The sequence below is a fragment of the Kogia breviceps genome, chromosome 3 (assembly GCF_026419965.1).
Source record: "Kogia breviceps isolate mKogBre1 chromosome 3, mKogBre1 haplotype 1, whole genome shotgun sequence".
NCBI lineage: Eukaryota > Metazoa > Chordata > Mammalia > Artiodactyla > Physeteridae > Kogia > Kogia breviceps.
In genome coordinates this window covers 149,853,321-149,877,896 of record NC_081312.1, presented here as the reverse complement: position 1 = coordinate 149,877,896, position 24,576 = coordinate 149,853,321, and the positions used below count along the sequence as shown (strand labels likewise).

The 24,576-nt window shown below is 44.8% G+C and overlaps 1 protein-coding gene across 1 annotated transcript in view; it reads right to left on the bottom strand.

The window, feature by feature from the left end:
• Positions 1-15,722, bottom strand: part of ABHD2 (abhydrolase domain containing 2, acylglycerol lipase) — a 101,247-nt gene extending 85,525 nt beyond the window's left edge. Inside the window, exon 1 of the mRNA XM_059056346.2 lies at positions 15,567-15,722. The gene's annotated coding sequence lies outside the window, so the exon portion shown is untranslated. The remainder of the gene's footprint in view (positions 1-15,566) is intronic.
• Positions 15,723-24,576: the final 8,854 nt, after the last annotated feature.

The following is a 24,576-nucleotide window of genomic DNA, read 5'->3' as shown; positions in this document are numbered from 1 at the left end:
CACACCCTCTCTCCTGCCAAGGGACCCCTCCTTTCCCGCAGAGAGACCGTTCCTTCATCTGCACCTCCTTCCTGCAGGTAAAACCACTCGTGTCTGGCCTGGTTCTCCTAGCAAACCTCTTTAATGCCCTGAAATAAAACCCTACACCAGCACAGTAAGCCTCAGGCAGGCTTCCTTCCTCAAGAAGGCCCTATGAGTAGTGTAGCAGACAAAAACCTCATGTCATCCCAATCTGTCAGCCTTTTTGGTGGCAACTTAGATAAAAGTAGTCAACCCAAAATGTAGGCAACATGATACCTTTGGGGAGAGAGCAAGGAGGAAAAGGGCCAGTTTCTCCCCCCTTTATCTGCCATTTAACTAAAGAAATCAGGGCTATTGCGCACACAGAAAAAAGTAACTCCACAGAAGGGGAGAAACAAGCCCAGAGGAGACTGCTAGGACAAAGCCCGGCCACCCACCCTGAGCTGTTTCTCTGCACTTGTTAAGTGCTCACTGCCACGGGGCTGGAACAGAGTCAGAGGCACGGCCAGAAGGTTCCGAGGTATGTCCTAGTCTACCCAGACCTGCGTACCCTTGATAACCTGGGCCGCTTTGGGCCCCACCCTGACCTCACAGTGAGATTTCGATTCCCTGGGTGAGCACCTCCGCCAGCAGCTCACAGCACCGCCTCTTAGCACAGCCAGGCTGTTCTAGTCCTGCGTGTCCTTCTCCCAGGGATAGTCCTGTTGGCTGAGTCTTCAGGGTAACTGGGTTTTGAAATTCCCCCTCTCACCACTGCCACTACCTCAAGCCCCAAATGATGGAGAGCCCTGGCAACGACAGGGCCAAAACCCTGTTTTCCAAAGATGCCAAGAGACAATGATTGATTGATTGATTAGTTAATTTTTGAACATTAAGCATCAAGTACCCAAACCCTTTCCTTCAGCAGATCAAACCAGGGAGCAGCCCTGGGGGCCTGGGACCAGGTTATGACACTGGGATGTGGGTGGTGGCAGGGAGACTGAAAGCAAGATTTAGTCCCACGTTCCTTACAAATCAGGTCCTATGAGGTGAAGGTAAGTCACACACAATTTGGTAAAGAGAAAAGAATTTACAGATAATTAAATACATTTAGGTTAACTTCACTCTCAGTTGCATTCAAAATTAAAGAGCTTGAAATTGCCTTTTTGTGCAAACTCACTCATGTGATAATAGTTTTATTTAACCATATTCTTCCACAAAGTCATAAGGCCACACATTCATCCTGCTGAAGTTTCAGAAAATGTCCTAAAAGTTTCTAGTAAGAGGAAAGTTACCCTTTGAGAGAAAATGTGAACCTCGTGTTTAAATATAAGGAATGGCTACTAACCCACAACTTTCACAAACAAAGTCACTAAACTAAAAATAGCTGGAGACTGAGTCACCAGTTAAGCATGCACATTTAATTGGGCACTTTTACATGCATTTACTAAATTACTGAAAGGGAGTTGGCCTCTCTCATTAGCAAATAGTCTTGCTCAAAGAGTAGTACTTTCAAGTGGAGGACAATGGGTAAAAGCACTTAGTAAAATCACAAGCAAAATTGCTTTCTCTATCATCAAGAAACCATTCAATGCACACCTGAGAACAAACCAAAAATCCTAAGTGGGGTGTTTCCTCTATGGAGATCAGAGAATTTTCTAATAGGACAGGCATTTTAATGGAGAGATTTGATAATTCTAACATTGTATTAAAAAACATATACTGCAATTAGGGCTTCCCTGGTGGCACAGTGGTTAAGAATCTGCCTGCCAGTGCAGGGGACCCGGGTTTGAGCCCTGTTCCGGGAAGATCCCACATGCCACGGAGCAACTAAGCCCGTGCGCCACAACTATTGAGCCTGTGTTCTAGAGCCTGCGAGCCACAACTACTGAGCCTGCGAGCCAAAACTACTGAAGCCCGCACGCCTAGAGTCCGTGCTCCACAACAAGAGAAGCCACCGCAATGAGAAGCCTGCGCACCGCAGCAAAGAGCAGACCCCGCTCACTGCAACTACAGAAAGCCCACGTGCAGCAACAAAGACCCAATGCAGCCAAAAATGAATAAATAAATTTTAAAAACCATATACTGCAATTAAAATCTGTAATATCAAAAGAAAATCTCAGGGCTTCCCTGGGCTTCCCTGGGCTTCCCTGGTGGCGCAGTGGTTGAGAATCCGCCTGCCGATGCAGGGGACACGGGTTCGTGCCCCGGTCCGGGAAGATCCCACATGCCGCGGAGCGGCTGGGCCCGTGAGCCATGGCCGCTGAGCCTGCGCGTCCGGAGCCTGTGCTCCGCAACGGGAGAGGCCACAACAGTGAGAGGCCCGCGTACCGCAAAAAAAAAAAAAAAAAAAAAAAAAGAAAATCTCAGTTTGCCCAAACCCAACAAACCCAGTGCCCAGTTACTGGAATTTTTAAGAGATAGATATAGCTGAAGAGAAGAGCATCTCCAGATTTATTCCACAGAAGAAACTTCTGGGGCATGTGCTTGAATCTCACCAGCAAACAAGCTTCCAGAAGGAGGAAACTGGGGATGGGGTGGGAGGCATGGCCCTCGGCTAAAAATCATTGACCCCATGGAACTCACTAAAACAGAGAAGAAAGTTTCACCCGGAGCTGCAAAACAAAGCACTTACAGCAACCTTCAGTTAATGAGAAAATAAAAATAATCAGGAGTCCCTATTCCTGAGCATTCTGGGGTGTCCCAAGGGCCCCAGAGCCAGAACGGCCCACAGTGCCATTGGAAGCTGTAATGGGAGCATTACCAAGGGCAGTCCTTTATAATCCTGACACTTGCCTTTCACTGCACAGGCAGCAAGAAGTAGATCTGTGAAGAGACCCGACCCACAGGTCAAGCCCCTCACCCCTCCCCTAAGGGAGAGACACTCCTGCCCACTCACAAGGCCAGGGGCAGGGCTGAGCTCCTCCACACCCTGCCTCTCTCAGTTCTGGGCTCTCTAATGATGAATTTTGCCAGTAGTGAGAACAGTAGCTCCCCTCAGGGCTCAGTCTAGAAAGCAGGAAAGGTTCTGGGCTTCCTGTCCTTCCGAAGGTTCTAGGGGCAAGGGTATGCAGTGTGCATGGCATTTTAAGGCATGCTTTATTTATTTCTGTTTTATATACCTCGGGCACTGTGACTAGAAACAGTATCTCCTGGAGCTTGGAGTAGTAAGCTTAAAGGTCACATGGATTCCACTGTGACAAGTGCCCAAGTCACAGAAGACAAACTCCACCAGCTAAATACAGATACAAGGACTGATTCACACTCACGCCCTTAGGCTAAAAATGAAGGACAGGATATTAATGGGAGATAGTCACCCTTCTGGGGCTGAACAAGCCAGCCCCAGTACTGGGCCTCCAGGGAGCCCCTACCCAGCCTCTGCCATCAGTCCTGCCGATTCTGAGAGCTAGACAGAGCCTCGTCCCCAACTTCTAGGTCACAACCCAAATGGAAGGACCCAGACATGCTGGATTCTGGATGTCAGAAGAGGGAGGGAATCCCATTTGTGTCTCCATACAACTTGTTTCCAATGGTATCTGGAATTATTCTCCCCTCTGAGTATGCTGTGCTGTGTAGCTCTGGGCATATCATTTGCCCTCTCTGGGGATTTTGAAACTTACCCTAAGGGCCTGTGTGCTATAATCAAATGACAAAGATTATATTTTTTTCTTCCAGTTTTATTGAGATGTATTTGACATACGGCACTGTATAAGTTTAAGGTGTACAGCCTAATGATTTGATTTACATCATGAAATTTATCACGTAAGTTTAGTGAACATCATCACCTCATATAGATATAAAATTAAAGAAATAGAAAAAAAATCTTTTTCCTTGTGATGAGAACTCAGGATTTATTCTCTTAACAACTTTCATAAATAACAGACAGCAGTGTCCATTATATTTACCATGTTGTACATTACATCCCTAGTACTTTTTTATCTTATAACGAAGTTTGTACCTTTTGCCCACCTTCATCCAGTTTCCCCTCCTCCCACCCCCTGCCTCTGGTAACCACAAATCTGATCTCATTTTCTAAGTTTGTTTGTTCGTTCGTTTTTGAAGTAAAATTGACCTACAACACTATGTTAGTTCCTGTTACACAACACAGTGACTCAGTATTTCCATACTTTTCAAAATGATCACCATAAGTCTAGTTACACTATGTCACCATACAAGGATATTACATAGTTATTGACTATATTCCCCACATTGTACATTTCATACTGATGACTCATTTATTTTGCAACTGGAAGTTTGTACTCTTAATCTCCCTCACCTATTTTTTCCACCCTCTAGCAACCACATGTTTGTTCTCTGTATCTAACTCTGTTTCTGTTTTATGTTTGTTCATTTTTGTTACGTTTTGTATTTTTAGATTCCACAAATAAGTAAAATCATACAGTATTTGTCTTTGTCTGACTTATTTTACTTAGCATAATACCCTCTGGGTCCATCCGTACTGTTGCAAATGGCAAGATTTCATTCTTTATTATGGCTGGGTAATATTCCATACTATATATAGTGTGTATATATATATATATATATATATATATATACTACATCTTCTTTATCCATTCATTTCTGGGTGGGCACTTAGGTTGCTTCCATATCTTGGCAGTTGTAAATAGTGCTGCAATGAACATAGGGGTGTATTTATCTTTTCTAATTAGTGTTTTTGTTTACCTTGGATATATACCCAGGAATGGAATGGCTGGATTACATGGTAGTTCTATTCATAATTTTATAATAATGAGGAACCTCCATACTGTTCTCCACAGTGGCTGTACCAATTTACATTCCCACCAACAGTGCAGGAGGGCTTCCTTTTCTCCACACCCTCTCCAGCATTTGTTATGTGTTCTCTTTTTGATCATAGCCATTCTGACAGGTGTGAGGTGGTAGCACATTGTCATTGTGATTTGCATTTCTTTGATGATAAGCAATGTTGAGCATCTTTTCATGTGCCTGTTGGCCACCTGTAGGTCTTCTTTGGAAAAAACGTCTATTCAGGGCCTCTGCCCATTTGTTAATCAGGTTCAAATGGCAAAGGTTTTAGAGTCAGAGGACTTGTGTTTGAGTTTAGGTTGTGCCAAGTGACCTTGGATGAACTACCTAAATTTTGTGAAAGTTTTCTTTTTCTCTATAAAACAGGGTAGGGGAGGTTACCTTACAGACTATTGAGGGAAAGAAGCTGATGAAATTTTGTAGGTAAAAAAAAAACGCTTTATAATTATAAGATACTCATATTCTCAAGATGAGGTTTGCAAAATGCTTTGAGCTTTTTAGGGGAAAACTGCCTTATTACATATTTCAAGATTATGAAAATGTCAGTTTTAAAGAAACAGCTAGGGAATTTTCAACACATGAAGGACATGGGAATTGGTCCCCAGGCAGTCTTGAGCTTGACTTTATCAGACCCTTCTACTGAGGACACTGAAAATCTAGAAAAATAAAAATTCAAAGGCTCTGAGATAGAAAGGGCAGTCCTCTGGGTTGACATATTTTGGGGTCTTAACTAAATAGGTGGCTTTTCCAAGTAAAGAGACAGAAGTAGGTTCACACCCTCAAAAGTTCTTGTTTCCTGGTCCATCCAGCACAAACACCCCACTGCTGTTCTGGGCCTTTCTCCCTGTCGTCCCACTTTGGAAGCGAGCTTTCTCAGCTTACTTTAAAGCCTGAGGGCAAGTCCCCACCATTACTCCTAGTTGCCCAGCAGCCTTTCCTCCTTTGGTTTTTGTCTAAATTTTGCCTGTATCAGGCAGGCATTTTCTCTGAGTCCACCTCCACCTCTGCTCAAGGCAGGTGAGCCACATATGGAGCAGAGACTCAGCCACGAGCTCACTGTACGGGAGGTCTTCCTCTGCCAGGCTTTCCCCACGCATATGTGATGCCAATCACGTTTCTTGGGAGGCAAGGAACTAGCCATCAAGGAAGATTTCCTTGGAAAGGAAGGAAATGCTTCTCCATCATGAGGAAAGTGATCCTATTTCTCCCAAATTGATTTAACCTGTATAAGTTGGAGCACCCTCATGGATAAAGCAGTGGTTTGTAAAAGAAGAGGATAGACCTCCCCCTGCAAAAAAAAGTGTGTTAATACCACTGGGAGAACTACATCCTGCTTCTGACATTCCACCCTGCTCCCCACGGGTACCAAAGACACCAGCTTCATTCTAAGCTCTGTGGGGACTATGAAAGAAGTATAATACATGGCATCCAGGAAATAATTAGCAAACAGTGCAAATCCATATATAATTAAGAATGAAATCCTGACGTTCCAACTATAAATACTAGAGGAATTCAAACAAAGGAGGCAGAAAGAAGAAGGAGATGGGCTCAGATAGCTGGAGAACCATGGGAAGGGATGGAACAGAAGAAGAGAAAAAGGAGGGGTGGGTGCAGACCTCAAGCTAGCCTCCCGGGCCAGCCAAGGCCTGAGGATGCTGGGCAGCCAGGAGAGTGGCAGGCAGGGCAAGAGGGACAGGTTTGGGAGCAGTGAGAGTGAGTCACTGTGGAAGAAGCTTCAGGGTTTTTACTTCCATGGGGCGTTCCAGACATCAGCCGGGAAGATGGCACCTTGGTAGAGCCTACCGTGCTGGCCCCGTGGGGGACTGATGTGCCTCGGTAAGTGTGAGAAGGCTTTGTTTGGCTGTGTGTAACCTGGGATGTTGGACAAACACTGTCATTCACCACGTGAACATCACCTCAAGCCGCCATGACAGCTAAGGAGTTTTCGTACAATCTGCTCAAATATACAGGAGTCTTCATTTGAGGGCCATCCCCTCCAGGCCCTAAAAATCATCCTGTTTCCTCCCTTCACATTTTGCAAATAACCTTTCATAACCAGAAAATCATCAAGCCTCATTTCCACATAAAAGTGATGATTCATATCCCTTTGATCTCTGTTGGGGATCCGGTCTATGCCCTGCTAATTCAATCTTCAGTGTAAAATTGTATACTAGTTTAAATTTAGGGTGTAGAGCATGGGTGGGCACTCTGTAAATATTTATTGATTGACTGAGCCTGTGGGAAAGGCCTAACACGTCACCATTCTGATCCCTTGAGCAGAATTTTCTCATGAGGAAATTATTACATTAGGCTGAGAGGTAGGGGCCATTATGAGTAACTGCTATACTACCGTGGGTCAAGAGAAGCAGCTCAGTGTGACCTGGGCTGTCAGTAGCTTTTGGATATTTTAAAGAACATTTTGAAGTTCAGGCAAATAATTATCCACCGAAGTGAAAGTTTTCCACTTTTCATCACTCAGAGAAGCTCACGTCCAATGCCATATTTCTTTTCACCTTTTCCCCTGTTTATCTAAAGTTCCAAATCTACTTTATCTAAAGTAGATTTACCTATAAATCTACTTCAGAAACTGCTCACCAATAAAGAAAGAGAATTCAAAGCAAAAACAGGCTGTTCTATATGGCAGAAGAAAGGAAAAATGCCCAAAGAGAAGGTAGGCAGAAAACTATCCATTGACTTCTGGCATTCTGATAAATACTGAAATACCATTAGAAGACTCATGATTTGTGCTTTTCACTCCAAAACATCCAATGTAACAAAAGTGTCTATGGCATTTTCCAACTGATGTAAGCTTATCTGATCCAGAAAATATAAATTTGAGTACAATTAATCCTAAGGTTAACCTAGATTGAGAGGTTAGTGGAAATTAAAAAATAGGGATCCTTTTTAATATCTAAGAAAAATGGAAAAATCCTTCCTTAAATATCTGTGGTATCTGAAACAGGTTTATGTAAATAGGTCAGAACAAGTCTTGTTACAAAGATTTCTACTTCATTGAGATGCTTCCTGTGGATATGCACGGATGGCGGGGTAGTAAGGCCACTCACAGTAGGGTGACAGGCTTTGGGGACAGATAGATCTGGCCTGAATCACAACTCTGCCACTTACTGGCTGTATGACTTTGGGCAAATTTCTTAACCTCTTTGCACCTCAGTTTCCTTACCCATTAAAATGGGGATGATAAAGAGTGTCCTATTATTAAAATGAAATTTTTAAATGCAAACACAATCCTTGGCAATGGTGTGTCCACCAGACATGACAGAAGAGGGGCTCACTTTATCCAACAGGGCTAGAGGGTCCCAGAGCAGAGACCAAAGTCTGTGTCTTCAAGCCCAGTTAGTCCAGGTCCTGGACTTGCCTATGAGCGATCACTACCAACCCCAATTTAACCATCTTCTGCAGGTGACGAGTAGATCAAGGATGTACTACAAGTTCCTATATCCATTCCAGACCATTAGCTTATCTATCAGCCCCCCAGAGAAAATATTAAGTCTGTGAACCACAGGTTAGGGGTCAAACCCTCATCCTGGGAACCAGTAGGTGCTCTCTGGCTAATGCCAGCTAACAAGTCACCATATTTTCAAAAGGAAGGAGCAGAACTAGACGAAAATAGAATTCCTATTTGTGTAGCTCTACAGTTTATCACAGGCTTGTGATTTAAATACATGACCTCAGTAATTCCTCAAACATGTCACAGTGGCTTCCCTGGTGGTGCAGTGGTTAAGAATCTGCCTGCCAATGCAGGGAACACGGGTTTGAGCCCTGGTCTGGGAAGATTCCACATGTGACGGAGCAACTAAGCCGTGTGCCACAACTACTGAGCCCACGTGCCCGGAGCCCGTGCTCTGCAACAAGAGAAGCCACCGCAATGAGAAGCCCGCGCACCGCAACGAAGAGTAGTCCCCGCTCGCCACAACTAGAGAAAGCCTGCACGCAGCAACAAAGACCCAACACAACCAAAAGAAAAAAAAAAAAGTCACAAAGTGCATTGGTGTTGACATGGAAACCAATCTGTAATTTACTGTTTACAAAGTGTGTCCTTAGACATTACCTCATTTGGTACTTATGACAGTTCTGTGAGTTATTATTAATGCCATGGAGGAGTCTGAGGCCTGGAGACCCACCCTGGGCCAGGCCTAGAAAAGGCTCTAGGAATACAGAGAAACAAGGCACCTGTCACAGAGCTGGATGGATCCTGATCCGTTTTGCCCCATTGACAGATGCTCTGCAAGTCCTCTCCCATCCAAACAGAGCCTTAAAGAAATTTGCATTCCTCTCATAAACTCTTTGGTGGCAAAGTCAAGATTTCTCTTGCAATTTCAGTGTAACATCCAGCTTTCTACGGGGAGTCAATAAATAGACTGAGGGGTGATATTAATGATAGATGGAGGGAAATGATCTGTATTTTCTAAATTGGGAAAAATATCCTTGGCTATAATCTCCTTGGCATTTTCTATCATCTTACTATTTAGAAGTAAATGGCTTGTGGGATCTTAGTTCCACGACCAGGGATCGAACCCAGGCCTTCGGCAGCGAAAGCGCAGAGCCCTAACCACTGGACCGCCAGGGAAGTCCCAACATAGCACTTTAGACATGAACACATCCAGCCCCTGCTGAGTCCGAGAACAACACCCACTCTCAGCTCACATCACCCTAAGATGCTACAACTGCACATTGACATTGTGTGGCCCATACCACCTAAAAAAACCACTGAGCACAAAACCACATCAAATGATGCCATGGCTAGGTTAGCTGGCTAAGTGAATGGCTTGGTTTCTCAGCAAAAGAACAGCTGGCACTGTTTAAGGAAACTGAAAAAGTGGAACCCTCCTGGAATAGAATCCTCTACCTCAGACCCTCTCGAACACCACGATTCGATTTCCATGAGCTCAACCTTTTTATCAATCTAAATATGTTCTGTTTAGAAGGCTGCTCTTTATTCTCGGATACGGACCTTCCCACATATTTGGGGTTAAAAAGTCTTTTCTTAAATGATGGCAATGATGGGAGATGACAGGGCTTTTTTAATGCCTTATCTGAAAAACTTAAAATTTGGCAATCCTATGTTGGACTTCCTGATTTGTTTTTTACTGTTCTCATTGACATGACTAAGTAAACAGTACACAAATACATGCCTGGAGTGACTGTGCAGAAATGGGGCAGTTTTTTCAAAGCTTCTATCTCTTCTACCCCAGAGGGACTGGGAAGAGGCTGACTGATAACATCAACTCCCTCTCCTCATATTACACAACACAGCATCTGTGGTACAACTGATTGATGACGTGGACACCCAGCAAGGAGCAAAGATCAGAAAGTAATGACTCTCAATAGACTGGCTGACTAACACCATAAAGATTCAATGCAATTCAACACTCTAAATTAGATTGGGAGGGAAATAAAAACAAGATGGAGATTAAGGCACATTTTTTTCTTATAGCTTATTCCCAGGAGGATTGTGTTCTGTTTTTTAAAAAATATTTATTTATTTATTTATATTTTATTTGGCTGTGTCGGGTCTTAGTTGTGGCATGCGGTATCTTTAGTTGTGGCATATGAACTCTTAGTTGCGGCATGTGGGATCTAGTTCCCCGACCAGGGATCGAACCTGTGTCCCCTGCATTGGGAGCGCAGAGTCTTAGCCACTAGACCACCAGGGAAGTCCCAAGACACATTTTAAAGAAAAGTGAGAAACAAAGCAACAGGCAACCACTGGGAGCCACAGAAGACCATGAGACCATGTTTAAACCAGCATGGTTATCCAAAACATAAGAGCAGCCATAGAAAAGTCAAATGTGAAGACCCCCTAAATTCTCTTCTTAGAATCATCATCAGCAAAAGCTTAGCAAGGCCACGTGAGGCTCAGAGACCTTGGTCAAGTGATATGGAGAATGGGAAACACTCCTAAGGAGAGCAACAAATATCATAGTCCCAAATGTTGTTTGGGAAAAATGCTTCACAGAGGCACAGGTGTGAGAGCTGGTTTTTCATGGGGTGAGAGAAAGGAAGGGGTGGGGCCCTTAACAAAGCTTTCCAGACAGGAAGTCCCGTCATGAAGGGCAGGGTTCCTCTCTGATGCCCAAGGGCGAGAACAAACAGAGCTGGGGCTGGGATGCAGGAGACAGGATTGGAGTGGTAGAGATGATGAAAGGTGTTATCAGGAAGGCCGGGAGCTTTCCCTGGAGACCAGAGAAAGCACAGCAAGCTTTCCCAGGCAATTCCAGCATGTTGTGCCCTGAGGGCAGGTGAAGAGCCTCAGGCCAGTGCTCCTCATTTTTAAATGTCCCCACTCTCCCTTCATAGGATGACCTTCAGGGGACGCCCTCCCCCTCACGCGGCCTCTTCTCAGGCTCAGAGCTGCAGGACAGAGAAGAAAAATATTTGCCCCCAAATAATCCACATAATGCTTTAGGATCTCCATGTGAAGCTGTTGCCTAAATAAGACTGGTTCTTAGCAGCCTTAGAAACAGAATCGAATATCTAAAATACATCACCTTCATAAAAAATGAGGCTGAAGCTCTTTCCATACTGCAAAGAAACACTAAGTGAAAGAAGGCAAGGTTCCAAGTAGCATGTATCGTTTGCTACCATTTGTGTAAAAGGGAAAGATAATCATAATGGATTTGCTAATAGATGTTATAAAATATCTCGGCTGTGCCTGGAACACCTCTGGAGGATGAAGAAATCAGTAACACTGGTGCCTCTAAGGAATAAAACTAGGTGGTAGGAGTCTGGAGTGGACAGAGATGTATTTACTACTTCACTTTTGTGCCTTTTGAATATTTTCTTTCATCATGTAAATGCATTACCTATTAAAACAATTTTTAAAATTAAAAACACTGAAAAGTTTAAAATGTAAAATAAAAACAAAATCGTCTTTCTGCAGCAAACCAAACACCCTTGTTAATCTGGACAGCTGTCTTCCTGGCACACACCAGATGCTCAGTTTGTTGAACTTAATGAAGCTCCACTCAAAGACAACAAAAGAAAATCAGAAACCAGGCAAACCCAAGGGTATCAGTGTTCCAATTCTCTAATAAGCTCTTTACCTGTCTGCTACTTAACTATTGCAAAAGATCAGAAAATGGGTCCTTGGGTCACAAGCCCTGCACCCAACCGGGTCCAGTGCGCAAGCTTCATGGGTAACAATAGGTCTGGTGGCCTGTCCACACCAGCCATTTTATAAATAGAAAATGTTTAATCCCAAAACATGATGCCTTGGAACCAAGACCACAAAAACAAACAAGCAGATATGAAAATGATCCCGAAGGGAGATAATGTCAGCACCTGCAGGGTATCAATGCAGAAATAGCAGCATGAGGGTTAAAAACAACACGCACTGGCCAAAAAGGTTGGAACGTGCAGAGCTGCAATAAAATCCTAATGCCAGACCACATCAAGAGGCAGCCTGAACTCCCTGTGCTCTGTTCTAGGGACAGCGTAGCCCAAGATGAAACAGGAAGGCTTAAACACCCCTTGCCCCAGTCACCTATGCTCTTAAATTGGTCAAAGTGTACTCAAAACCCACACTGCAATGAAAACCGGAATACTGTAAGCAGTAGGTTAGAGCAGAAATTCTGCCACATGAATTCCATTATATTGGAAGGCTCTCTCTCCTAGGGCTTTTCAAAGAGCCAGGTTTTAGGCAAAGAACAAGTCAGACTTCACCCCAGTCTTCCATAGGACCAAAGAAATTATTTCGTGCTCTGGACAGAAGCTTGGAACAAGGGCAGTGGGGAACCACTACACTCTTCGTGGGCCCTGCCAGAGATTCCCAGGAGGAAGGCGGAAGTGGAAGAAGTAAGGAATAACAGCAAATAAGAAGCCCTTTCACCAAGACATTATGAGAAAAGAGAACGAGAGAGAGAGAAAGGGGCCCTTATTAATACACAAAGAAACTAAAACAATTATTCTAAGATGGCTGAGTTCCAGAATGTCCTAAACAAAAAACCCAAACTCGGAATCAACTCTTAGGAAGGTGCCAATCAATAAACAGTGATCATCTTTGCTTCATTCTAGAAAACATGTAAAAACAGAGAAGGGAAAACCCAAAGTGACCAGATTCCTGCAAGAAATAAAGGTGACAGGTATCTTCTGATTAAAAGGGAATTGGATGGCAGATTGAGAGTAGATATTTATCAGAACCCTGAAGGTGGTAAAGAGAATGAAGGTGAAAGTAGAAAAGAAAGGGAATTTCCCCAACTAGAAGGAGAGGAAAAGACCATTCCGCTGCATGTCCCATCTGGTTTATTTCAAGCTCAAGAAAAGAACAGGAAAAATGCAGTAAAATTAGTGAAAGAGCTAGATTACCAGCAAGAATCAGTCACACCCTTGTGTTTCTGCCAGGCAAGCCAGGCTTTGCTCCCCCTGCTCCAGTGACTAAGTAACTTACTTCAGCGCATTTGACACACGATCCCTGAACTTCCGAAAAGCACTTAATACAGTGGCTCATGAAATTTTAATCTAAAAATGTTCACCCATTTATAATCATGCTGCAGCACACTGACAACTGGGAAATAGGGCCGAACAGAGGGAATAGATATTTGGAAGGATGCCGCGGAGATTGGTATCATCACGGACTTGGTTTATCACTTTGAGGGATTTCCACCCCCCCCTTTTAAAGAGAATGAGATTTGGAGTCTAAGAAGAGTGTAATTACAACTAGAGGACTAACAGAGAAAATGAATGACCTGATTCAATAAAAGACAAAAATAAGAAATAAAAGGCGATGTGACTTGGAAAACCCCACAGACATATGTGCTAAATACAATGAAATCCGAAATATGTTTAATGAACTGGGGGAGAGGAAGCAGGGGAAAAAATTAGCTCCTGATAGAAAATACTGGGTGGTAGGTATGAAGAAAAGCTGCATAAAAAGGCAACAGAAGATCGTATTTGACAAATCTATAGTGCTTATGCCTCAGATATAGTAATCTTCAAAACAACCTTCTAATCTAAGTACCATTATTATTCCTGTTTTATAGGTGAACAGAGGCACGGAGAGGTTAAGTAACTTGCCCAAGGTTACAGCTAGTAAGAAGCAGGGCTAGGTTTCAAATCCAGGCACTCTAGCCCCAAAATCTGTGGTCTTAACCTCTCTAGACTCCCCTAGAATTTCAACACAGAGAGCGAGATAAGTAGTCTAGGGGTGAAATACAAGTCATGCACTGGCTAGATCCAGGGTCAACAGATCATGGTTCTGTGATGACCAGTCAGTCCTGTGACCTCCCCAGGCCTTCGTTTCCTCACCTGTGCATGGAGAAGATGGATTAGATGAGCTCTATCTAAGGTGTCTTCAGCTCTAAAATGCCGCAAGTTCATGCGACAATCAGCAGTATATGGACAGGTCTGCTTTCTGACGGGTTATTCAAAGGTTAATTCATCCTCAAACAAGCAGCAAATTTGCTATTAAGGTTCTTCCTTTGCCTCCTGACCTTCAGAAGATTATTCCTCTTGTTATACAATAATATATATAATTATATATTATATATATAATATATAATTATATATATTACTCTAATAACAGATTATTCCTCTATTATGCCTCTATTCAGGCAAATGACAGAGGGTAGTGAAAGGGGTACTGCATGGTTTTTCTTTTGGACTCTACTTCGTGTGGTTGCAATGAAATGGCCCTCGAAAAGCTCTGGGCCAGATCACATTAACTCTGCCAAACCTACAGTCCCACCCAGGCACCTCTCAGGAGTCTGATTTTGGAGCCTGCCTTTGGATCTGGTTACTGGAATGCAGGTGAAACTGACACACTGGAGGTGAAGCAACCAAAGGAGAGGAATCAGAAAGATTAAAAGACACACCCAGCCCACAGTAGTTCAAATTAAGGAGTTTCATAAGGGCTAAATAAACCTTATCTTCTCAGTATGGTATGGTCCGTTCTCTTTGCTAACACCCACTCTTGAGAGTTGAGCCCACAAGTTCATTGTGGATGAATTCAACACCCATTTTCAAACTAATGAGCCCCCAGCAGTATTCTTCTCAAGGTAGGCATTAAAGGTCAGAGTGCATCTGTGAATGGAGAAGGGCCTTACAGGTGGGTCATGCAGTCCTCCCTTACGAGTCCCTTCTAAGCATCCCTGGCAGGTGGCTATCACCTGGCCTCTGCCTAGTCACTTCCAAGGTCGAGGTGTTGTCTGCCTCGCCCAGCAGGGCCTGCGCTGCTGGACAGTTCTCACTGTGGGGAAAGACCACGAAGCGCCTAGAACAGTGCCTGGCACGTGGGCGAGCTAAATAAGTGTGCCTCCGAGTGGGTCAAAAGCTGCCTCCTTACAACTTGAACCCATCATTCCTGGGTGCCCCCCTGGAGCCCAGAAACGCAGAGGCCCCCTCGGATATTCGGGGCTGTAATTAGGTCCCTCAGCCCTCTCCTTGCAGGTGCCGCTCCCGGATCTCCATCACCAAGGCTGGAAGAGCCCCTCCCCAGCCCCCAGAGGTCCCAAGAGTGCGCACTGATGGAGTGGCCGGTAGGGAGGCCGCAGTCGGGGTTGTCCCCATCCTCGGTATCTGAGGCTGAAGGGGACAAAGGGTTTTCAGGAAGGCGTATCCCACCCGATGCGGTGCAGGCTGCCTCCCTCCCCGCCGGCCCTAGGGACCACCGCGGCGCCAGGTGACAGGCCCCCCGAGGATCCGGGGCGCTCAGGCTGCGGCGCGATGGGCCGAGCCACGACAGGGACCGCGGGGCTCAGGGGTTTGGCCCGACTGGTCGGGGGCTCAGTCGCGGCTTGGCGGAGCTCACTCCGCCGTGGCTTTACCTGCGTGAGGTTGACTACTGCGGCCCACTTCGCCCCCAGTCAGGTTCCCACAGCTCAGCGGCTGCCGCCGGCGCTCATGGAAATGCAGCCGGAACCCCTGGCCAGTGGAGCTCCCGCCGCTACCGGCCCCGCCCAAGCAACTGCCGCCACGCCCCTGACGACAGCTTCTGCCACGCCTCTAACGCGGAAACCCGCCCGTTCATTGGGCCGCCCAGCCGCTGCTCTACTAGCCCCGCACTTCCATTGTACCCGGAGGGTAACTCATTGGTCAACGGAGCTGCTCCTCAGGGAGGAGGCGGAGCCCTTAGCGAAGAGCTCCACGACAATTGGTTATTTTTGACGTCTTTAGCCCGTAGGCCGAGAGACTATAGGATAAAGCCAGCCCGGAGGGGGCAGGGAAAAGAGAGGAGGGCTACAAGAGGGGTCTTGTTTGATGTTGACTAAGGCGGGGTGCAAAGAGGGAGGCAATTGTGACCGCAAGCTGGGTTGGGCGATTGGGTAATGTCAGGTGTCGTCTGGGATTGGGAGGAGGGAGGCCGACTGGTAGTTCAGCTGCTGAGTCTGATGGCTCCAGGCCGACAGGTGGACTCACCTGTAGTCCAGGACACCAGGGGCCAAATTTGGGGTCGTGTCCCGGGAGAGAGGTGTCAGGTTAGTGAGTCACCAAGCCTCAAGGAGAGGAAAGGATGAAGAGGGAGGGGCTTCTGGCCCCTTCCAGCTAGGAAAGGGTGATGGGGCCGTGCCAGGCAGCGTGGACCTCAGTTATTGTCCCACTGTTCTTTCAGCCCTTAAGACGACCTTCGCGCAGTTGGAGGCAGCCTGGAAGAATGTAGCCTTTGGAATCATATCTAGAATTGAACTCGGCCTTGAGCAAGTCACTTAACCTTTCTGCATGCATCCTGATTTTTTTCATTTGGCAACTGGGAGTAACAATAGTAGTTGATGAGAAGATTAAGTAACTCCGGTAAACGCTAAGAGTGCCTGGCACTCAGTAGGCATTCATTCTAGTTCCCCACCCACTTACACATTGGTTTATGGAATTAGGTCCAGTTCTAAAATTCTGAGTCTGAAACTGCTTTTGCAATGGCATGTGCTTTTACCATGAATAGAACACTTGACTGTCCTGAGAGGCAACTGCTCTAGGGCAGACAGGGCCACCCTACCAAGAGCAGGGGTTGAGATGAGAGTAGCCATTTAGCCAGAGAAGGGAAGTGGTATTTGTATCAATGTTAAATTTTTTCCAACACATTTCAGGATTATGACAAGAAAAAATGGAGCTTCCTTTTCCCTGTTCACCCATCCAAGTGTCCAATGGCTCATGTTTCATCCCTTTGAAAGCTGATCAGCACTGGACCAAAAACCACTGCATAAAAATCTATCTGTCAGGAACTCCTGAAGCCCCTTGCCCATTCTGAAGGTGTGGAAGTCCTAGAATGTGAACAGAAATAGACTCTCAAGCCTGAATTTAGCCCCAGACCCTTTGGATCTGCCTTTGAGAGAACCCACACCTGTGGTGTTCTAGGGTGAAGGAGGAGAAAGAATCCTTTGCCATTCCTGTATCTTTGTCATAACGTTGTCAAAAAAAATTTTTTTACCTCAGCATTTATTTATTCCTCTATATTCTCTTCTATTTTAGGAAAGAAAAACCCAAAGGATTTTAGTGAGGGACGCCCATAGTTCTGACTCTGTGTTAAAACATTTTGGGCTTCCAGAAAAAAGCTTTAGATCTGTGGCCAGTTGGATGTGTGTGTGTGCACGTGTGTGTTCATGCACTTGGTTCTGCTCCACAGTTTTCCAGTTGTTGTGTCTTTAAATAGTACTGCTTGCTGGCTATACATACGTCTGCACGCGTTCTGGGGAAACAGGTTTGCTCCTGCTTGTGTTTGCTGAAGGAGACTGAGGTGTCTTGTTAGGCCTTGAAAAGCATGTAGTGGCTCCTGATATCCGGGAAGATTTCTCCAGCTTGATTCAGAGCCACAGAAAGCAGCTGTTGGGAGTAGATTGCAGATGGACTTATCATTGTGCAAATGGATTTTTCCACCCATGTGAGGAGCACAGGTTCAGCCAAGAGTTCCAGAAAGGGATGTCCATCCAATTCGGGAATTCTAAAGCACAATTGTGTCACCGAGGCTCAAAGGGAGGTGCAGAATGAGGCCAGGCAGAGGAGAAGGAGAGAAAAGACACGTGCATCTTCTCCTTTGCAGCTCTGGCTGGTTTAAATAACCATTACCATTTGCAACACATAGAAATGTTTCCTTATTGGTCTCTGGTTTCTGTTTCCTCTCCTCTGCTTTGGCTCTTGCCATATTCTGTTGAATCATACTATTTCCCTCTATAAAGAGTTTCTGTGGGAGGCCATTTAGGAGACAGAATGGACTCAAGTTTAGTAGCCCGTTGGGATTGAGGATTTGGTGAGGCTTGGCTTGGGATAACCAGTGGTTAGGACGTGGCTATGAAGTACACTTCTGAAAGCATGAGAGTGCCTTGTTATAAAGGGAACAAGGGAGAGGGTGTGCACCCACTCACGTTCTGGAATGACTAAAGCTCCATCAATTTACCGAAGTAGAAGTGGCTCTAAACTCACCTGGGGCCTCTCAGCAGGATTTGCGAAAGTCCCGGAGGTCCTCAGAGAGATAGCGAGCAGCAGAGGTCAGAGAAGGCAGTGAGCTCTATTTATTCTTTCCTAGCAAAATCAGTGATTCACTCAGCCTGTCATTTTCATTATTCGGTATCCTTAGTGAATGATTGAGAGCAATGGGCTTTGGCCCCTCTGCTGCTGGGGCTTGAATCCTGACTCCGCCTCTCCCAGCCTTGTGACCTTGGGCAAGTACCGCACCTCTCTGTGCCCCCTTTTCTCCATAAAATTCAGATGACAGTATTTGTGCTTCCCTCATGGGGTGCTGTGAGGAGCAAATGAGTTAATAGATGTAAAGTGCATCAAACAGTGCCTGCCACATATCTAGCTCTTAATAAATGTTTGCCCTAGTTATTGTAGGAACCCATTTAAGAATCTTTCTCGGGGCTTCCCTGGTGGCTCAGTGGTTGAGAGTCTGCTTGCCGATGCAGGGAACACGGGTTCGTGCCCCGGTCTGGGAAGATCCCACATGCCGTGGAGCGGCTGGGCCCGTGAGCCATGGCCGCTGAGCCTGCGCGTCCAGAGCCTGTGCTCCACAACGGGAGAGGCCACACAGTGAGAGGCCCGCGTACCGCAAAATAAAAAGAAAAAGAATCTTTCTTTCTTTAGGGACTTACCTGGTAGTCCAGTGGTTAAGACTTCGCACTTCCAATGCTAGGGGGTGCGGGTTCGATCCCTGGTTGGGGAACTAAGATCCTACATGCCTTGTGGGAAGGCCAAAAAAAAAAAAAAAAGAAAAGAAATATAAAACCTCTTTTTTCCTCTAAGTGCTAACTCATTTTCTAAGTTCTGTCCCTCAGAAGTAGTGGTCACAGGATTTAGGATTTGGTTTTATGTAGACTTTATTTTTAAACATAGTTTTAGAGTCACAGTAAAATTGGGCAGTGAGTACAGAAAGTTCTCATTTACCCATTGCCCCAATGCATGCAGGATTTTTTTTACTAGTTATATCTACCACCTAGTGAGAGAAGCTTTTCCTTCAGAATACCCTTACCAGAGAGGGTTCAGAGGACTGAGTTAAGGTTTTTTTTCATATTCTTTTCAATTATGATTTATTACAGGATATTGAATATAGTTCTCTGTGCTCTACAATAGGAACTTGTTGTTTATTCATTCTATGTGTAATGTTTGCATCTGCTAATCCCAAACTCCCAATCCATCCCTCCCCTACTCCCCTCCCCCTTAGCAACCAGGAGTCTATTCTCTATGTCTGTGAGTCTGTTTCTGTTTTGTAGATAAGTTCATTTGTGTCATATTTTAGATTCCACATTTAGGTGATATCATGGTATTTGTTTTTCTCTTTCTGACTTACGTTACTTAGTATGATAATCTCTAGGTCCATCCATGTTGCTACAAATGGCATTATTTCATTTTTTTATGGCTGATTAATATTCCATTGTATATATGTACCGTATCTTCTTTATCCATTCGTCTGTTGATAGACATTTAGTTTGTTTCCATGTCTTGGCTATTGTGAATAGTGCTGCTATGAACATAGGGGTGCATGTATCTTTTCAAATTATAGTTTTGTCCAGATATATGCCCAGGAGTGGGATTGCTGGATCATATGGCAACTCTATTTTTATTTTTTTGAGGAAACTCCATACTGTTTTCCATAGTGGCTGCACCAATTTACATTCCCACCATAAGTTAATGTTTCTGAGACCAGACCTCGTCAGCATAATCACTCTGAGGGAAATGGGAAAGTCTGTGGCTGAGAGAATAGTGATAAAAGCTGCAACCTGGGTGTTCATGAGATTCCCCTCAAGGCCTGAGATACCTTAGGCTCTGAGGACTCCAAAATTGTCACTTTATTGTCACACCGAGTGCTGCCTGTGTGTAAAGTCTAGGCAGTGAGCTCAGAATGCCCCAGGGCCAGTCCTCCTGGCTAGCTTCTGATTGATAATAGAGATGAAGTTTGTTTAGAAGTTCTAAGTGCCAGCATGCAGTAGTTCCACAAGAACAAACTATGGTGAAATTCAAGGGTTTAGCCTCTTTTGTTATTAGGAAAGCTTCCTTCTGGCTAGTCAAACAGTGCTGAACAATAGCCTTGTCTGTGATTGGGGCTGCTTCTTTAAACGTACATGTGAAGTTGTCTATAGTAAAATCATAGGGTGGTTTTATGCCCAGGACAGTCGTGGTTTATGCCTACTGCCCTGGCAAAATTTGAATAGTGTCCCCCAAATTTGAAAGAGTGTCTTTCACTCTCAAATGGTCTCAGTTTGAAAGATAAATTGGGTGGTAACTTTTACACTTACATACATAGGACCCAGGACTGAAAATTCTCATGTAACACACACACACACACACACACACACACACACACACACAAAGCTGTTGCAGCCTTATAATGTCTGCAGAGTGTCAGACAGGTGGTTGGCTAAAGATGACTACTTAGTCACCATGCATTCCTTTTCTTGACGTCATCCTTAATTACAGTAATAAAAATTGAGTTGTTCATGCTGTTAACCCAAGAGGAATCAGTAAAACTTGCGCATTAAGTAAGTGCTTTACAATCCTTTCCTGCATAATTTCATGTTCCTGAGCTATTTTTAAGCTGTTTACATCCTACCAGAGATCCCTATATTGTTTTACCATATATTTGAGTTAACAAGAAAGTAAATATTTTTACCGAGCAAGACATTTAGTATTAGAGAGAGAGAACCAGGAAGTGAAGTCCCATCCCTATATAGGGCAAGGGGAAATACTTGAAGAGATGACTAAAAAGGACTGAGCAGTAAGCAATAAAGTGTAATCAGCATGAACAATTATTCTGAGGAGGGAACAATTTCTTCTGATTTCGATTCTTAGAGATTTGAACTGGCCCTTGAAGGTCTATGGGCTGAAGTCAGGCTGGGGTGGCATGACATTCCAGTTGGGGGAGGACAACAGGGACAGAGGCCTCTAAGTGGAAGAATACAAGTTGATTTGTCCAGAGAAGAGTCCAAGTGGAGAATCAATAGGTGAGAAGATGAAAAGATAGAGTGGGCCCGTGACAGAGGCCAGTTAATATTTCATCTAAGTTGATGGCTTCCTCTTAGCTGCCTGAGGCTTTGGCTATCCTAGCTCAGTGCACGGCGTGCCCCAGGCATCCTAAGCTCCAGGCACCCGCATATCACGTTCATCATTTTGACCCTATCTCTTTACTACCTGCTTATTATTTACTCAATAGTTTCATTAAATGCATTCATTTTTTATATTAAATACCTCTGTATCATCCTAAATCAATGGTTCTCAACTGGGGGCAGTTTCACCCGCCAAGGGACATTTGTTCTACCTCATTGTTTTTTGTTTGTTGTGGTTTTTTTTTTGTTTTTTTTTTTGCGGTACGAGGGCCTCTCACTGTTGTGGCCTCTCCCATTGCGGAGCACAGGCTCCGGACGCGCTGGCCCTGGCTCACGGGCCCAGCCGCTCCGCGGCATGTGGGATCTTCTTGGACCGGGGCACGAACCCGTGTCCCCTGCATCGGCAGGCAGACTCTCAACCACTGCGCCACCAGGGAAGCCCCTGTGGCTTCATACTTTTAAGTTTATATTTCCGTTGAGAGAGATGAGGAGAGCACAGGCACGTGGTCACAGAGATCAAAGGGGCAGGGAGTGGTCTTGTGGTGCCCATTGCTGTAGTTCTGTCTCTGCCCCTGCTGCTCCAGTGGACCGGCTCTGACAAGGTCACCATAACTCCCACATCTGGAAGTCGGCTTTCAGTCCCCCTTTCTTGACTTCTTGGTAGCCTGGGACTCTTGTGGCAGGAACCTCTGCTTTCTCTACCTCCCCCATTAGTTTGTATTGTGGACTGTCCTTCCTGTGTCTGACTCTTCAGCCATGAGTTCTGTCCTAAACCCTCTGCTCCTCTCCCATACACTCTTGCCAAGGGTTTCATCCTCTTCCAGTAGCTTAAGTGGCTGCCAGGCTGCCTTTCAAAATGCAATTTTAATCAACCAATTCCCTCGTTAAAACCCAGGAATGGTTTCCATTACCTAAGTGATAACATTCAAACTCTTATGGAGGCATAGGATGTCCTTCAGCATCTCTTTACACCTCCACCTCCAAACCACCTTCCCTCTCCAGCCTTCCCTCCACCCATTCCCCTTCACACCTCCCTGTCAGCCAGTTACATCATCACCATTTCTGGAATGTGCCATGCTATTTGTTGCTCCCATACCTTTGACCCCATCTGGAACACCTACCTATACACTTCCCCACCTGGAAAACCCTACTCATCCTTTGGGACACTGCTGAGAGGTCACTTCATTCGTAAAGCCTTCCCTCACCTTCCTGTGGAGTTCATTCATTCATTTAATCATTCATTAATTCATTCAAAAAATATTTATGCCCAAGGCCCTTAACTAAGTCTGAGTGCTAAGTCAAGAATCCACATGGTTCACACTTTACATCATAGCTCTTATCTCATCAATACTATTGACTTATTTACAAAAATAGCCATTCCTGTACCCTACCCCTTGAGGGCAAGGATGGTGACTCATTTATCTTTGTACCCCAGTGACGGCACTAAATATGTTTGTTCAATTGAATTGAAGGAGAATAATTACTCAGAAAAGACCTTTGGGGTTGACCATTCAAACAGTCTTGATAATCTTTGGGTGTCTATGTGGTAAAATTTAGGTTCAGGGATGGAGAGAATGAGTCCCTTGTTCCCAGGGGTTAAGGAGAACCTAGGAATTGGCCCAGTTGTAGGCCACATGCTTAAAGAATACATTCATGAGAAGGGGCAGGAAACAGGATGGCAGCAAGATTGAGTGATGAGGGTGTTCAGAGTATTTTAAAAGACATAGAGAGGAGCCCATGGGAAATAGACTTCAGAGGCTGGCGAGAGGGGACAGTGACAGAAGCAAAATGACAGAGGCGACTAGGTTTATTTTTGTGGGCGAGGAGGACCAGATGGGCCTTGGACTGGCCTGGAGACCACTCTTCCTCTAAGGTAGAAGGCAAGGAAGAAAGCAACAATAGAGAGAGAAGGAGTAATAGCAGCTCCTTGGAGTGCCTGCCTTGTACCGGATCCTTTACATCTTTTATTTCACTTAATCCCCACAGTCTTCATTTTCAGATGAGGAGAATGGCTCAAAGCATTTCAAGGACTCTCCACCCTGGCTATACATTAGAATCACCCGAGGAACTTTGTAAACTGTGGCTCTGGGTCTCCCAGCTTTTTTGATTTAATGTGATCTGGGATAAGACGCTGGCATCTGAATTTTTTATATTCTTCAGGCGATTCTAATGTATAGTCAGAGTGGAATACCATCGTAAGGAATTTGCTGGAGGTGATCCACATGTTGGGATGGAATTCAACTCTGGTCAGCCTGATTCCAAAGCCTGAGTGCTTTCCCCTAGGGCAGTGGTTCTCAGTGTGAGGTCCCCAGCACTTTTCTAAGAAGCCTTGTTAACCTACTAAATCAGAAACTTTGGGGTGGGGCCCAGCAATCTGGCAAAGCAAGCCCCCCAGTAGCTCTGATGCATAATCAGGTTGGAGAACCACTGTTCTAAAGCCTTGCTACTCAAACAAAATTGTGATCTACACACGCGCAGCATCAGCATCATCTGGGAATGTGGTAGAAATGCTGTACCTCAGGTCCTACCCCAGACCCACTGATCCAGAATCTTTTTGGCAAGATCCCTAGGTTCTTTGCATGCGCTTTAAAATTTGAGAAGACCAGGGTCTTCCCTGGCGGTCCACTGGTTAAGACTCTGATTCCAAGGCAGAGGGTGCAGGTTCGATTCGATCCCTGGTCAGGGAACTAAGATACCACATGCCACGTGGTGTGGCAAAAAAAAAAGAAAAGAGAAGACCGGTAATTCCCAAACCTGGCTGACAATCAGAATTAACTAGGGAGTTTTGTTTGTTTGTTTTTTTAGAGTATGAATTCCCTAGGTATCCCAAGTTCCTAATTCATTAGGTCTGAGGTCATACCTAGGTCCCTGTTTTAAAGCTCCTCATAAGTGTGATGATCAAGTAAGTCTGGGGACCACTCCACTCAACAACACCGCCTCCCTGCAGAAGAGGAAATTTTCTGAGTATACTCCTTGTCCTAGGCACCTCAGAAGGTGTTTTCCTTACAACTAGCTTGCCAGATTTAGCAAATAAAATTACAGAATGCCCAGTTCAATTTGAATTTCAGATAATAAATAAATTTTTAGTATAGGTATGACCCAAATATTGCATGGGATATACTTATTAAAATTATTTTCAATAGTAAAAAATTAATTTAGTGAATTTACTGGTAAAAATATAAATTTGATCAATTTAAATTTGGTAAAAATTGTTTAGAAATTATTCATTGTTTATCTGAAGTTCAGATTGGATTGTGCATTCTGTATTTTGTTTGGCAACCCTACTCACAACAGTACCAGAGTTTCAAGG